Genomic DNA, 13,825 nt, shown 5'->3' with positions numbered 1-13,825 from the left:
AGTGTAGAGGATGTATGCCAGATCTAAAATGTTGCGGAGATAATCTTGCCTTGAGTTTCTGTTTCGATTATCTCCCTCATGTTTAAATTAGGAAATTTAAAAAAGAGATTGGAAAATCAGCGCGGGCTGGAAGCGTTCAAACGCTCGTTTTTCAAGAAGTCGTTGCATTGACTCGGGAAAAGATTTTCGAACTTTTCCAAATTCGAATGTTGACTCTGAATTCGAATGTTGACTCTGTCTTTGAAAAATAAAATCATTGTTGTTTTGAAAAGAGACGTTGGTGCTTTGAAAAGAAACGGTGCTTGATGAAAAGAAACGAAGAAAGCAGCTGGAGAAAGAAAGAAGATGGCATTTTTATTGTTTCGTCAACAGGACAGCAGCCTCAACGGAGTTGTTGCTTCGTTGCAAAAAGAGGTTCAAAGCTGGAAAATAAACTGTATTATGATGGTGGGAGAACCATTCCTTAGATGATTGGATCTTGGTAGTAGAGAGCACAACATGAATTTGGAATTTTAGTATGTTTTGAAATGGGAAAAAGATAAAATATTTTGGATATGTCTAACCTGGAAGAATTTATTCCTTCCCTTATTGAGTGGAAGAAGAACTGTTTCTCTGTTGTTGTTTTTTAATTTTGGCTTGGCCGACCCTCGATGATATGGACTCCGTGGTTGTTGTTTGTTGTTTATGAATACGCATTGGTGGTCAGGGAAATAGAACATTGAAATGGGATTGTATTTTAAAGGATTTTTTTGTTGGTAATGGTAATGTTAATGACTTGTAAAATGTCAAAATACATCGACAAAACTTGACATTATTTTTATGATGCACTTTAACTGTTTTTAATTTCTGTGCTACAATTAATACAGCCGAGAAAAAAGTCACAGATTTTTTTTAACTTTTTTATGTGAAGAGTTTGCTCCTGTTTGTCAACAACTCAAGGGTGAAAGACTTGTCATACTTGTCTCCAACATACTTAAGATTAAGAGCCTTTAGATTTCCCAACTTTGAAAAAATACACAGCCAGTAAAATATAGAGCTTTTGCTTAGTAGCATCGTTGAAGAATTCTTTCAAAATCTCAGATCTTTACTTTTTATCTGGTTTTTCATAATTTTCATCTCAGGATTTTACAGCGCTAATAGTTTTAATATAATTTTAGAACGTTGTTAAATTTTTCAGAATTTATGATGCAATATTATACGATATTCCTAACTGCGTACGATTATTGAATTTTGAAATTGTATAAGTCGACTTATTAGCCTCTGTCTCAGAACGCGGTCAGAAAATTTTGCTGATAATTTCACAGCGAAATGCATCCAGTAAAATGTGAGTAATATGTCACGATTCAAGTCGACTGACATAATTATACACATAATACATTTTACAAGTTCTGCCTACGGATTCTCAAGCTCGGCTATAATAAAACTATTACATGTTAGTAGCAGACCCGACTGACCAATGTTATGTAGCAGGTTGAAACATGAGTTTCTGCTGGAAAGATGCAGTTTGTTTTCAAGTTAAATCTTCAAAATAAAACAAACTGTATGGGTTTCTTTACTTCCAAATAACCTACCAATAGTTTTGAAACACTCCACAATAAAGGAAGATGGCTCTTCTTGTGGATTGGCTTTCTGATTCCCCATATAAACACGATGTGACATGAAAGTGAAGAGACATGATTTGTTGGTTTTTGTTTGATTTGTTGACTCATATATCTCATGGCAAATGGGATAGCAAATGACTTTTCATATATTGCTTGGCTCTACATATGATACCTCTAACTTTGAACACCTCCAGAATGTTGAAAAAAGCATTTTACGAGATAAGTTTCAATTATAATTTTCATGGAAATTTTTAATCGACAGATTTGGCTTGGCGTCAGTTTTGTTTGGTTGATGTTTGGTATCGTGATCATTCAGGATCATTAAAAGCAATGAAATGCCACACAGCAAACACAGTCACTCTACACATGATGCCTCCAGCCATCATGATTGGTATCAGAATGTAGAAAAAAAACATTTTACGAGAAATTGTTGATAGAAGTTATTTTGACTTATCTTTACAATTTTGGCGGTGTGGGTTTAGTTGGTTGATAATGTTTACACTGTGGGATGGTTTTCAAAAAACTGTTTCTTGATTGTTGTTTGTTGGAATTGATTTCCAAAAAAAATGAGAACCTTTTTTTGATAAATACTTTATTTTTTTTCATGAATCGAAAAAACCGTGTGGATAGTATGTCTTGTAGTAACCAATGCAGTGTCTGTTTTTAAATTTTGAAAGCTCTATAAGGTACCTACTGAATTGAAGCTCTGACTAGTTCTGTTTTTAAAACTTTGAGCCATGTTTTTTTCTTTGTTGCTATTAAAGATAAATTTCTAAATTGTCGTAATGTAAATTTATGGTAAAGTTTTAGTTTTTGAGTTTAGTTCATCAGTAGTACATACAGTAGTATTTTTTCAGTAATCCTTTCTTGTAAATATAGTAACATTTAACCAGACTCATTTGCCTCATTATATTCGAATTTGTATTTTTTTAGGACTGATAAGTACATATTTTTAAACACCAAAACAAAGCAAACAACATGTCAGTTTTTTCTGGACAAATATGTATACTTTATTGTGTGCTTTGTGTTCTATTTTAATCAACCCTCTCAACTGCTGATCTTTCAACTATCATTTAGGAATATAGAATGGGCTTCCATAGTACCATTTTCTCTAAGTATTTTGCGCAAATTTTCAACAAAGTAGACTTCTTGACTGTCCTTGTCCCTTATGTTAAAGTTGTTCTGATGGAGGACATTGCTATTTTTGGTAGCCTTCACATATCAATAAGGAGCTTTGGTGTAAATGTTTTTTCTGATGAAATCATACTAATCTGAAACTATTAGGCCTTTATGAACTTTCTAGAACAATAATCTTGCTCCAATCTTGAGAAACACTGGAAAAACAGGTTAGCATTCCCTGCCATAATTTCACAGATTTCCTCTGCTTTCTACTTGAAAACGCTGTCGTATAGCCGAAAACGAAAGTGAAACTGTGAAAACGTCCGCAAATTCGGGCCCAGTCCTCTTCCGAGACGGGGTTAAGGGGTATTTTTCTACCGGAGACGAAATTTTTGCCAAGTTTTCCAGCGGGTATGTGACACAGGGGTGTTTATGTTAGTTCTTTCTTTAAGGGGTGTATCAAAAAATTGCAATTTGGAAAAAAAGTTTTCGAATGTTCTTTTTATAATTCGAACGTTCGAAATTAAAGATTCGAAACTCGAAAGTTCGATTTCGAACGCAAGGAATTCGAAACTGGAAGTAAAATAAGTTCAAAACCAAAAGTAGTAACTAAAAATACTCAATGCTTAAGGCAGACAAACTTTCCCGAGCAAAAACAATTTTTGAACTTTTTATTGAATATTCTTAGAGAGTAGAGAAGAGCATAATGGATTAAAGAAATATTTTTAGGGTATATAAGTCACATTCATTTGAAATTGCTGATTTTCCAACGATTTGTGAAACAATTTGTATAATTTTCCTCAAATTCGTAGAAGTAAACGTTGTTTGTATTTACGATTCTAGTGACCCTATAAATATTTTGCTTGCAACTTGCGAATCGAGTGACTTGCCTGAATCGCTTCGCAATTCTTATACATATACACTAGTTTCATGTTTTTTTTAAATCATAAATAGAAATCTAATTCTAATCACTCATAAGCGTTAATCTGTATTGTGGTTTTATAATAAGAAGTAGTCAAGTTTTGATTATGGTTTTAATTATATATTTATCGTTGGATTTTTACTTAGAAATAAATTATTCTATTTATTGCGCGCGTCTATCATAGTCATTTGTAATTTTTGCTGTAGGTTCTCCACTTCCCCTCAAGGTCGTGGCGGCGTTCAGCCCGTTTCTTCCGGCGACGGCGATTCATCAAGGAGTTTTTAGCTCGTTATCGATATCTAAAGTTATAAAGTCTAAAATTTCGCTATTTCTTTCTTTGTTATCATTTCAGATAGAAGATAGCAAAAAGAAAAGATATCGTTCCGATTTACACTTTTTTGTCAGCTTTGTTTTTCAATGCTAATAGTTCTGTTCAATGTAATAAATTTATTCAAGTAATAAATTATTAATTTTATTGTTATATTTCTGCTTCAGGATATATATAGTTACTATCACGATTAAGCTATTTACAGATATTGTTAAATTATATTCCCGGAGCTGGAGGTTCTAAATTATTTAATTTGTATTCGAGTGAGATGTCCAACCTCTTCAAGCTGTTAAGACATTCGAATAATATAAGTTTGATTTAAAGATAGTCCGCTGTGCAGAATTTTACCAAAAAAGGTAAAGAATCTCTTAGAAACTGTCGAAGTATAAAGGTTACCTCTAAAAAAAACCTATTGGTAGGTTATTTGGAAGTAAAGAAACCCATACAGTTTGTTTTATTTTGAAGATTTAACTTGAAAACAAACTGCATCTTTCCAGCAGAAACTCATGTTTCAACCTGCTACATAACATTGGTCAGTCGGGTCTGCTACTAACATGTAATAGTTTTATTATAGCCGAGCTTGAGAATCCGTAGGCAGAACTTGTAAAATGTATTATGTGTATAATTATGTCAGTCGACTTGAATCGTGACATATTACTCACATTTTACTGGATGCATTTCGCTGTGAAATTATCAGCAAAATTTTCTGACCGCGTTCTGAGACAGAGGCTAATAAGTCGACTTATACAATTTCAAAATTCAATAATCGTACGCAGTTAGGAATATCGTATAATATTGCATCATAAATTCTGAAAAATTTAACAACGTTCTAAAATTATATTAAAACTATTAGCGCTGTAAAATCCTGAGATGAAAATTATGAAAAACCAGATAAAAAGTAAAGATCTGAGATTTTGAAAGAATTCTTCAACGATGCTACTAAGCAAAAGCTCTATATTTTACTGGCTGTGTATTTTTTCAAAGTTGGGAAATCTAAAGGCTCTTAATCTTAAGTATGTTGGAGACAAGTATGACAAGTCTTTCACCCTTGAGTTGTTGACAAACAGGAGCAAACTCTTCACATAAAAAAGTTAAAAAAATCTGTGACTTTTTTCTCGGCTGTATTAATTGTAGCACAGAAATTAAAAACAGTTAAAGTGCATCATAAAAATAATGTCAAGTTTTGTCGATGTATTTTGACATTTTACAAGTCATTAACATTACCATTACCAACAAAAAAATCCTTTAAAATACAATCCCATTTCAATGTTCTATTTCCCTGACCACCAATGCGTATTCATAAACAACAAACAACAACCACGGAGTCCATATCATCGAGGGTCGGCCAAGCCAAAATTAAAAAACAACAACAGAGAAACAGTTCTTCTTCCACTCAATAAGGGAAGGAATAAATTCTTCCAGGTTAGACATATCCAAAATATTTTATCTTTTTCCCATTTCAAAACATACTAAAATTCCAAATTCATGTTGTGCTCTCTACTACCAAGATCCAATCATCTAAGGAATGGTTCTCCCACCATCATAATACAGTTTATTTTCCAGCTTTGAACCTCTTTTTGCAACGAAGCAACAACTCCGTTGAGGCTGCTGTCCTGTTGACGAAACAATAAAAAATGCCATCTTCTTTCTTTCTCCAGCTGCTTTCTTCGTTTCTTTTCATCAAGCACCGTTTCTTTTCAAAGCACCAACGTCTCTTTTCAAAACAACAATGATTTTATTTTTCAAAGACAGAGTCAACATTCGAATTCAGAGTCAACATTCGAATTTGGAAAAGTTCGAAAATCTTTTCCCGAGTCAATGCAACGACTTCTTGAAAAACGAGCGTTTGAACGCTTCCAGCCCGCGCTGATTTTCCAATCTCTTTTTTAAATTTCCTAATTTAAACATGAGGGAGATAATCGAAACAGAAACTCAAGGCAAGATTATCTCCGCAACATTTTAGATCTGGCATACATCCTCTACACTAAAAACCAATTGTTCCAAATTTACGGAAGCGACAGATAGAAATGTGTGAGAAAGTGCCGCCTGATGGATCGAAATGATGTTTTCGGTACCGTAGAATATTCGCTTCGCAATAACCGATCAAAAATTTCTACCAAAAGTTTTAGTGGGACCGCTTGGTGAAAGAGACTAAATTAGTTTTTGAGACGCACGATTGAATTTATAAAAGTGATAAAAAATAAATAAAGTTAATGAGATAAACGTAACGTAATGTTGTATGTACTGGGTTCCAGTGGGTTTTATAGGATTCGTGTATTAGATTTAACGCTCTTGAATATCGCGGCAAAAGAACGTGCGTAGATACTAAACACCAAAACGGGTGGGAAACTAGTGGAAACGAATGCAAACGGGTGGAAACGAGTGGTGAAACGATTGGAAACGAGTGGCGAAACGGGTGGAAACGAATGAAAAACAACTGGAAACACATGAAAACGAGTGGAAACGAGTGCTAGGGGGTAAAGATAATTTGGCATTCGCGCTCTATTCAGGTTCTAATGGTGATTGGTGCCATATACTTGATGGACCTTTACGTTTTGGCGAAAATGTATTGTATTAAGAAGTATAAAAATGATGTTTGGATAAACAAATTTTCGTTACTTTTTGCTCACCGAAAACCAATATTGCTTTCCCACTAAAAATTGTTAAAACTAATTTTATCCAGTCCCCTCAAAACAAAATTGAAAATTCCGTCTTTTTTACCACCTTTTTTTGTACACGAACAGGTCGAAATTTGAACAAAATATACTTGACACGTTTTCGCGAATTTTCGGCCTTTTCGCAAAATCGTTTTGCATTGCTCTTTCACGAAATTTAATTACGCGAACAAATAATGAACAGCAAAGAGTTTAAAGAGACAATTTTATATGAAGTGAAAAGCAATATAACAGCACACTCATGGGATTTTGAATTTATTAAAAAGAGTATTGTTGCATTAACAGACTGTACCTTTATAATCATAAAGGTTGGCGAGTCCAGTCAAAACACAGATTTGATCTGCAGCGTCACGCTTCACCTTGCCTCAATAGTTAACTCAGTAAATGCTATATTATGGCACACAAATTGTTATGTATTTTTTCCCAAACGAATTCCAGTTAGAGAAAAGCTTTATTTCGATTGGGATAAAAAATGTGATCTAAAATATATTAAAAAACTTACTGCTTACAAGACTCATCATTCCTGACAAACAACGTAAACAAGCCAAGATTGGTCGCTCTCGCTGGAGGTAAATTATGTCTCCTATATCGCAAACACTGTAGTGTAGTGTTATAGTTTGGAATGCAAAAAGTTAAAATCTTCCTTTTACATACTCTCCAGGTGTTAATTTTCATTTTGGTGCGAAAATGAGACCAGATCGATTGGAGGGCTTTACAATGTAATGGTCCAGATACACAAAAGGACGCCCAGAAAAGGAAGGGTTATGTACACCCTTTGATAAAAGGAAGGTTTTAAAAATTGGTAGCAAGCAACACAGACAGGTCTTATTAGGAAAAACTCTTCCCTTATATTTAAAAGACTTTGCAGTGATCATTCACATCCTAAGGATATATGAAGAATATATGCTTTGCAGCAACAACCATGTTTCTTTGTCATAAAAAACATATAACATCAAAACACAAAAGTATCCGAAATATATACTGGATTTGGTCTCAAATGAAAAGCTGCTTGTACTTAGTGAAACTGTGAAAACGTCCGCAAATTCGGGCCCAGTCCTCTTCCGAGACGGGGTTAAGGGGTATTTTTCTACCGGAGACGAAATTTTTGCCAAGTTTTCCAGCGGGTATGTGACACAGGGGTGTTTATGTTAGTTCTTTCTTTAAGGGGTGTATCAAAAAATTGCAATTTGGAAAAAAAGTTTTCGAATGTTCTTTTTATAATTCGAACGTTCGAAATTAAAGATTCGAAACTCGAAAGTTCGATTTCGAACGCAAGGAATTCGAAACTGGAAGTAAAATAAGTTCAAAACCAAAAGTAGTAACTAAAAATACTCAATGCTTAAGGCAGACAAACTTTCCCGAGCAAAAACAATTTTTGAACTTTTTATTGAATATTCTTAGAGAGTAGAGAAGAGCATAATGGATTAAAGAAATATTTTTAGGGTATATAAGTCACATTCATTTGAAATTGCTGATTTTCCAACGATTTGTGAAACAATTTGTATAATTTTCCTCAAATTCGTAGAAGTAAACGTTGTTTGTATTTACGATTCTAGTGACCCTATAAATATTTTGCTTGCAACTTGCGAATCGAGTGACTTGCCTGAATCGCTTCGCAATTCTTATACATATACACTAGTTTCATGTTTTTTTTAAATCATAAATAGAAATCTAATTCTAATCACTCATAAGCGTTAATCTGTATTGTGGTTTTATAATAAGAAGTAGTCAAGTTTTGATTATGGTTTTAATTATATATTTATCGTTGGATTTTTACTTAGAAATAAATTATTCTATTTATTGCGCGCGTCTATCATAGTCATTTGTAATTTTTGCTGTAGGTTCTCCACTTTCCCCTCAAGGTCGTGGCGGCGTTCAGCCCGTTTCTTCCGGCGACGGCGATTCATCAAGGAGTTTTTAGCTCGTTATCGATATCTAAAGTTATAAAGTCTAAAATTTCGCTATTTCTTTCTTTGTTATCATTTCAGATAGAAGATAGCAAAAAGAAAAGATATCGTTCCGATTTACACTTTTTTGTCAGCTTTGTTTTTCAATGCTAATAGTTCTGTTCAATGTAATAAATTTATTCAAGTAATAAATTATTAATTTTATTGTTATATTTCTGCTTCAGGATATATATAGTTACTATCACGATTAAGCTATTTACAGATATTGTTAAATTATATTCCCGGAGCTGGAGGTTCTAAATTATTTAATTTGTATTCGAGTGAGATGTCCAACCTCTTCAAGCTGTTAAGACATTCGAATAATATAAGTTTGATTTAAAGATAGTCCGCTGTGCAGAATTTTACCAAAAAAGGTAAAGAATCTCTTAGAAACTGTCGAAGTATAAAGGTTACCTCTAAAAAAAACCTTTTTGAATCGATATTCCTGAATTACAAGTCCTGATCATTATTTTTCACACACAACGACACTCACCTTGGGTACTTTCCGTGGGATTTTGGATTTATTAAACGTTAAATAAAATTCTCTATTTATCTTTATAAATAAAATTTCAAAATGCAAAATATTGATAAATTTGTACAAATCTTTAAATTGTTCATATAGTCTATTTATTTATTATATATTCTCAATAAAAGCGAAAGACAAAATAACTTAATGAAATAAGAACAAAACATATCCAGTGTACATAATACCTTTTTCGAGACTTGGCAACGAAACGATCCCGTAGCGAACTAAGATAACTCGCAAAATCGAGAACACACTTCCACGTTCTTCGTAGATACTAAACATCGAAACGGGTGGAAACAAGTGGTGAAACGATTGGAAACGAGTGGCGAAACGGGTAGAAACGAATGAAAAACAACTGGAAACACATGAAAACGAGTGGAAACGAGTGCTAGGAGTTCATATCAAACTAATCAATTTTTTTCAAATGCCTCTTAAAACATTGTTAAAAACAGAACGCTGCTTTGATAACAGAATGGAAGCGATTTTCTTTTTGGTAGTAAGTACAAGCAGCTTTTCATTTGAGACCAAATCCAGTATATATTTCGGATACTTTTGTGTTTTGATGTTATATGTTTTTTATGACAAAGAAACATGGTTGTTGCTGCAAAGCATATATTCTTCATATATCCTTAGGATGTGAATGATCACTGCAAAGTCTTTTAAATATAAGGGAAGAGTTTTTCCTAATAAGACCTGTCTGTGTTGCTTGCTACCAATTTTTAAAACCTTCCTTTTATCAAAGGGTGTACATAACCCTTCCTTTTCTGGGCGTCCTTTTGTGTATCTGGACCATTACATTGTAAAGCCCTCCAATCGATCTGGTCTCATTTTCGCACCAAAATGAAAATTAACACCTGGAGAGTATGTAAAAGGAAGATTTTAACTTTTTGCATTCCAAACTATAACACTACACTACAGTGTTTGCGATATAGGAGACATAATTTACCTCCAGCGAGAGCGACCAATCTTGGCTTGTTTACGTTGTTTGTCAGGAATGATGAGTCTTGTAAGCAGTAAGTTTTTTAATATATTTTAGATCACATTTTTTATCCCAATCGAAATAAAGCTTTTCTCTAACTGGAATTCGTTTGGGAAAAAATACATAACAATTTGTGTGCCATAATATAGCATTTACTGAGTTAACTATTGAGGCAAGGTGAAGCGTGACGCTGCAGATCAAATCTGTGTTTTGACTGGACTCGCCAACCTTTATGATTATAAAGGTACAGTCTGTTTAATGCAACAATACTCTTTTTAATAAATTCAAAATCCCATGAGTGTGCTGTTATATTGCTTTTCACTTCATATAAAATTGTCTCTTTAAACTCTTTGCTGTTCATTATTTGTTCGCGTAATTAAATTTCGTGAAAGAGCAATGCAAAACGATTTTGCGAAAAGGCCGAAAATTCGCGAAAACGTGTCAAGTATATTTTGTTCAAATTTCGACCTGTTCGTGTACAAAAAAAGGTGGTAAAAAAGACGGAATTTTCAATTTTGTTTTGAGGGGACTGGATAAAATTAGTTTTAACAATTTTTAGTGGGAAAGCAATATTGGTTTTCGGTGAGCAAAAAGTAACGAAAATTTGTTTATCCAAACATCATTTTTATACTTCTTAATACAATACATTTTCGCCAAAACGTAAAGGTCCATCAAGTATATGGCACCAATCACCATTAGAACCTGAATAGAGCGCGAATGCCAAATTATCTTTACCCCCTAGCACTCGTTTCCACTCGTTTTCATGTGTTTCCAGTTGTTTTTCATTCGTTTCCACCCGTTTCGCCACTCGTTTCCAATCGTTTCACCACTCGTTTCCACCCGTTTGCATTCGTTTCCACTAGTTTCCCACCCGTTTTGGTGTTTAGTATCTACGCACGTTCTTTTGCCGCGATATTCAAGAGCGTTAAATCTAATACACGAATCCTATAAAACCCACTGGAACCCAGTGGAAACCTTGTGGAACCCAATGCAAAACCAGTGGAACCCGATGCAAAACCAGTGGAAACCGGTGGAAACCAGACGAAAACCACTGGAATCGAGTCGTGGGCGCCCTATGGCGCCCTTTTGGGAGTGCCGCCAACACGCCAACGAGGCGTAAGGCGTAACATCAGATAAACAAAATTTTTACGGACGCCGAAAACTTCACAATGGATGCACACGAGGCGAGAATGTTTTGAATGTTTTTGTTTTGTCATCATTCCTTTCCTTCGACCTCACCACGTGAATCAGACGTCATCATGGAACGTATTATTACTGGTGATGTCACAGATATGGACTTGATTATAAACGCTGTCAAAGAAAAGGTGAATTGATTTCTTTTATGATTTGCACTCATGCCAAGAAACATGTTATGTTTAGGAAGTCATTTCTGACATCCTTTACAAAATCTTGACTTTTTCAGCTGGGACAAGAATCTGTGCCACCTAAATCCAAGAATTTCTTGTGTTAATGTTTCTTTTTTGTTGCTAGCTCTCCTCTTTGTTGTTTGTTCCTTAAGTGTAAAGCTCTGTCAGGGTTAGGGGTTTTTCTTTTGCAGTGAATGAAAGAATTATTTAGCTAATGGGGCAAAACTTCATAGTTATTCATTATTAATCCTAGCTGATTTTTCAATGGTGTATTGGCACCACCCATGCTAATGCTCTAAACCAAGGGATGTCAATCGAACTGTTTGAAAATTAGGTATCGTGACAAGGTATATGCAACCAAACTGGTAAACTTCTGCCTTTTTAAGAAATTGATTGGTGTATATTCCAGGCATAGTTAATCGATGTAATCAATAATCTTGAGTAATCAATAAATAATCGATAAGTAATCGATGGATTACATATCGATTAACCGATAGAATCGATAGGTAATCGATACTCAAGATTATTTCAAAGCTCGATTATTTATCGATCAATTTTGTCATCGATTGTTTATCGATCATACTTCGATTAAATTAAGTATCAATTAAAAATCGATCGGCTATCGATCACAGCTTTTGATCGTTTACATATCGATCAAAAATTTATTAATCATCGATCAAATAGTTTATCAGATTTTAGGGAGTGCTACTTTAATTGGATTAACTTTCGCCTTCGCAAGATTAAATTTCTCGAATTTTCGCCATTTTTGCAAAATTAAAAGCAACATTTTTCGCTGATCTTGATTGGGATGTACTTTTGAATTGAATCCAATCCCCTGGTAGCATATGGCCTAGAAAAGCTACTACACCCATTTTTTTATAAGCATGGTTTGCCTTTTTTGAGGAGCATTATTAATTCGAAAGCGGGCATTTATTCAAAGTAATACGATCGGTATGAGATTTGGCGAATTCCAGAGATGTTCTTTACTTTATTAAATACCTTATCTTGGCCCTTTTCACGCAGGACCTTATTAGCGTTAATTTTGGGCTTGTTGGTGGAATAAGGCCCAGCGTAAAAAGGGCCGGTAATGTAGTCAATAGTCGGTCACGATCGATATATAATCGATAACGATACGTGATCGCAGATAAGTAAATAATTTATAAGTAATCAATGCATGAACGATAAGTAATTGATGATTTTTAACAATCGATACATGATTGATAAGTAATCGATAGGTTGTATGTAGTCGATATGTGATTGATAAGTAATCGATAGGTTGTAAGTAGTCGATATGTGATCGATAAGTAATCGATAGGTTGTAAGTAGTCGATAAGTAATCGATAGCTTGGAAATAATCGATCGCTGATCGATACTCAAAATTTTTTGAAGGTCTGATTACCTATCGATTCTATCGGTTAATCGATATCTAATCCATCGATTACTTATCGATTACTCAAGATTATCAATTATATCGATTAACTACGTCTGGTATATTTGGACCACATGTTGACTGACTGACAGATATCCCAAGATTCATGATAGAAAGCAGCTTTTGTGCAGCAGTATAACATCTACTGATCGATATAAGGCCTAGACATGTCATAAGGTTTATAGTGGCAATTCTCGAAGATTCAATCTTCTTTGAAGCATCAAATGTTGAATTGGTGTACGGTATACATTCAGGGCTACACTTTGCTACCAGTTTCGTTGCAAAACTATGTTGTGATACCTCATTTTCGTACAATCGCACAGTTTAATTGCAATTTTACAGACCAAGTTATTGTCTAAAAATGCTTGTGGGTGAGATATCTATAATAATTTCAATGTGATCTGGATCTGGACCAAGAAATTTTCCGTGAGATCGGGTAACTTGTATCAGTGGAGGCTAACATACATAGCCCTCAAATAAATGGCTGGTCATTAAAATACAAAGTTGAATCAAAACAAAAAGCCAGGGATCCCACTCCTCCTAAAATTCCTAAAAATCCTAAAATAAGTCAAAACTCCTAAAATCCTCCTAAAACTCCACAAATTCTCCTAAATTCCTAAAATCTGAAAACTTCATCAAGCACGACGGTAGCTGCTTATGTTTGTATATTTGTATAATCAGACGAGAGACTAAGATTTTTTTCTCACTAAAGTCAAAACAAACTGGGAGTAGTAAGCTACCTGACCTTAATATATTAAAATATATTTTTGCACTGAAATATTTGGAACAAAAGCCTATGTTTATTGAAAGAGTGCAGACTTTATTCAACAAAGAGGGCTCAGTAAGGTTTGGTGGTTTGCACCCTCATCTGTGAATTTTTTACTTGAGCATAGAATGCACCCCCCTGAACTTAGGGGGAGCTAAACCATTTTT

Source organism: Clytia hemisphaerica, unplaced genomic scaffold (assembly GCF_902728285.1).
Source record: "Clytia hemisphaerica strain Z4C2 unplaced genomic scaffold, Clytia hemisphaerica genome assembly, whole genome shotgun sequence".
Lineage (NCBI taxonomy): Eukaryota > Metazoa > Cnidaria > Hydrozoa > Leptothecata > Clytiidae > Clytia > Clytia hemisphaerica.
Note: the sequence above shows the minus strand (reverse complement) of the source record.